Raw genomic sequence first — 3,822 nt, 5'->3', positions numbered from 1 at the left:
TCTCTCTCTCTCTCTCTCTCTCTCCCTCTCTCCCTCTCTATCTCCCTCTCTCTAATACAATTCCAATGCAACAGGAAGTCTGTACAGCTCCTCCAACCTCTAGCACCCAGCCTATAATGTTTCTCCAGAGGTCTGAAGTGCCCTTTATACATCACAGTTCAGAATGTTGGGGCAGATCTGTCTCTTTATGATGCAATGGGCATGGCTAGAGGGAAGATGGCTGCAACTCAGGCTGATCCCTAAATATTCTGGTCTGAGGTCACTGTCATTCCAAATGTTAAGAATGGCAACATCTAGGGAAACCAACCACAGATGGAAGGGCACAGGCATGTTAGGAGTGGGTGAGTGGTGGCCTGCAAAAGACAGTCAGGGACTAGGAGGAGAGGTCTCTAGAGACTTAGAGGGCTGACTTCCTGGGACTTGTCATCCAGTTTTTGCACCCATATCATCCAGTTTCAGAGCTCCATATCAAGGAATAAAACAATACTCTCATCAGAGAATCAAAAGGCCTGGCTTATTCTAGAATCAAATACAAAGGATCATAGTCCAGAAACACTGATTTTGGTTTCCTCAAATATATTCCAATATTCATATTTCATGATGTTTTTTTATGGAAACAGAAAATGATCAGAAGTCAAGACACTCTTCAAACACATTGATGGAGAGGGCAGGTAGGCTGACTACAGCAAAACAGAGGAATCTTTGCCCTAGACCTCGGGATGCTGTATGATGTTAGTTTCCGGGATAGAGGAAGCCAGTTACCTACTAAGTTAATCACTATGAAAATTCACTTAATAGTCACAAGAATGTTTGTTAAGACACACAGCTGGGAAAGGAATGGTTAATGAGAGGCTAAAAGTAGCCCCCAAAATAAACTGTAATTAGGCTCTGGATCAGCTGTCAGGGTAGTTCTGATGAAGGTCCTGATCCCCAATTGGTTCTTGATCTAGCAGTAAAGATGCTATGGGCCAGTTACTGGGCAGAAGGAAGAGGCAGGACTTCTGGATCCACACAGGTGATCTAGCAGACCCAGGGAGAGGGGAAAGAAGATTTTCACCATTCTTCAGAGGCAGAAAAGCCAACCAGCCATGTGAGATCTCAGATGGAGTGGCCACACATTGCTTCTCCAGAGGGAGGTTGGGGTGTCCAGCTAGGACTAAAAGTAACAAGCAAGGGCAGGTTGAGAGGGATACGCTAAAAGTGTTGGGAAGGGCACACTAGCCACGGTAAATTGGAGGTGCCTAGCAATTGAGCCAATAAGGCAGATTGAAACTGATCAACATGTGTGTGTCTGTGTTCTTCATTTTTGGATCCAGTACTCTTTTGGCAGGGGCTGGTAGCATGGCTCAGTTCCCAGAGTGTGCATTAAAGCAGAGTAGCAAAAGCTACACCCTACAACTTGCAACACTTCAACTTCCCCACTGCTAAAGAGTCAGTCAGCCTTGTGGAAAGTTCTGTGTAAGCTAGCTTTGTTCCAGAGCTTTCTATCTAACCCCAGTCCCTACACCGGGTTAGTGAAGACTACAGTCTCCAAGATATGCCTTGCCTCAGGACACACCCAGTATACCTGACCATACTATGCTAAAACTGTCTTGCTGATGAATTTCTCAGGTTCTTTAAGGATCTGATCGCTGTGGGGCTTGATATAGTGCAAAGACAGAAGCAAGTGATGAGTCACCCAGGCGTTATCCTGTAAGTGCACTGAGGGTACAGCAGAAATGCATTCAGTCATGCCAACTTTCATGAAGGTATTAGTGGAGGAGAGAAGGGAGTGACTCAGACACATATATGTATACTCAGTAAAGAAGGCCTTCAGTAGAGGGTTTCTTCCATGGCCATTGGGTAAGCACGTGAGAAAGAACATGACATTTACAAACAAAGGGAGGAATATTCTTGGGGCTCCATGTTTAGGAGCTGCCAGTTTATTGTAGCAGGCCTGAGCAATGAGAGGAAGAAGCTCACACCTTGTAGCCATGAAAAAAAAAAAAAAAAAAAAAAAAGAGTCTAACGCCTCTTCCCCAGGAAACACTTTCAAAACTTTATTCACAAGGATTCTCCAGAGAAACAGAACTGATAGATTGATGTAGGTTGTAAAGAGTACTTATTAGCTTGGCTTACAGTGGATAGTCCAACAATGGCTGGCTGAACACTGGGAAGGCTGGGAACCCAGTAGTTTCTCAGTTCATGGAGTGGGGTTCCTTGGGGGACTTCAATCTGTTACTGTAGGTCTAGAGAATCCCTGGGAAGCCACTGGTCTTCAGTCCACACTGAAAGACCAGGAATCTGGAGCCCTATCTCAGCAGGAAACTTCAGACTAAAGCACCAACAGAGTAAGCTCACTGGCCAACAAGAGGTGGAGGTGGTCAGGAAAAGGTAAAAGTTTTTCCCTCCAACCTCCTTATAACCAAGTACCTCTACCCGGGGCCTCTGTGAGATGTCTTCCCTGTTCAGCCAGCTCCTCAAGAAACTACCTAAAGCATCCTCACCCGACAAGCCTCTCGATTGCTTGATTCCAGATCCAATCAACTTGATAACCAAGACTGAAGTTTAAATTGACTGGGGAAGCAAAGGCTGACTCCAGACCTCACCCTCATGAACAATGCATCTCTGGGCACAGCTTTGACCTTTTTCTCTAGTTCTCTTCTCTTCAAATCCAGCCATAGGTTAGGATACTAAATAGTCTGGCCCCTTCTCAGTAAATGATCCTCAGACCAGATGAGCCAGGAGTTTATGGCACACATAGGAAGGATGTGCTCACTACAACAGATTCAAGAAAAATTTGTGTGGGACTTCAACAAAAGTGGTCATCAGGGCTGCCTCTTGTTTATCTCAAACCTACTTAGACTTTCATCAGCAATGTACTTGCTGTTTTATTGTTCACGTGATGTGTTGTAGGGAATGGTTAAAGTCTATGTCCTACCATCAGGATAGACTCCCTGCCCTGTGTTCATATTTTCTTCGCCATGGTTACAAGTCAAGAGCTGGACCTAGTAAATTGGGAGAAGTGATCTCTAAATCTGTCACATGACTAATTCCCACACTTTCCTCTTCCATCGACACTCACACAAATTTCCACCTCTTTGGCTTCAGGCAACATGAGCACCTCCTTATATAAGGCTTTTGCTATAGTTCTATTTTCTGATGAATTGCATACGTGTAATGGGAGATAGTCCATTATGTCTCCTGATCAGCCTGACCCACAGCACCTGAAGCAGGGTGAGTACCTTGAAGAAGGGTGATACAGTTACTTTGCTATCTAGAAATGAGGGCATTCTTTGCCTTTCTCTGAGTGTCTTCCTGGCCACTTAGTGTGTAGTTAGATTTCTATATTCTCTCCATTGGAGTTCCAAAGATTAACAGCAGTGGGAACGTCCACACCATCAGGGACTGCTGCCTCCAGAGAAAAGAACTGACTCATCCACAGAAAGCACAGATGCAGCCTACATAGCACCCAGCTGCAACTCAGACCTGCAGAGATGAACAGAGAGCCTGCTAGAGATGGTTCTTGAGATCCACCAAGGGGATATCTGGGAGTGGTAACCAAGAGATAGACAGCTACAAATGGCTATCTCCATGTGTGAGAATAGCAGGCGAGAACAACGAGCCACACAATAAAGGTTCAGGTTGCCTGTCACATGTGTGGTCACTCTAACTTCCCAGAACTGATAGTTTAAAAGTTAATATGTTATGGCTTCATTTTCATTGAACTCTAAAAAGTCCTTGATTTCTTTCTTTATTCCTTCCTTGACCAAGGTATCATTGAGAAGAGTGTTGTTCAGTTTCCACGTGAATGTTGGCTTTCTATTATTTATTTTGTTATTG

The 3,822-nt window shown here is 44.5% G+C and overlaps 1 pseudogene; it reads right to left on the bottom strand.

The window, feature by feature from the left end:
* Positions 1–1,732, bottom strand: part of LOC110300182 — a 2,972-nt pseudogene extending 1,240 nt beyond the window's left edge.
* Positions 1,733–3,822: the final 2,090 nt, after the last annotated feature.

This window comes from Mus caroli, chromosome 8 (assembly GCF_900094665.2).
Source record: "Mus caroli chromosome 8, CAROLI_EIJ_v1.1, whole genome shotgun sequence".
NCBI classification, from domain to species: domain Eukaryota; kingdom Metazoa; phylum Chordata; class Mammalia; order Rodentia; family Muridae; genus Mus; species Mus caroli.
The sequence above is the reverse complement of the archived record's forward strand: the minus strand, read 5'-3'. Positions and strand labels throughout refer to the sequence as shown.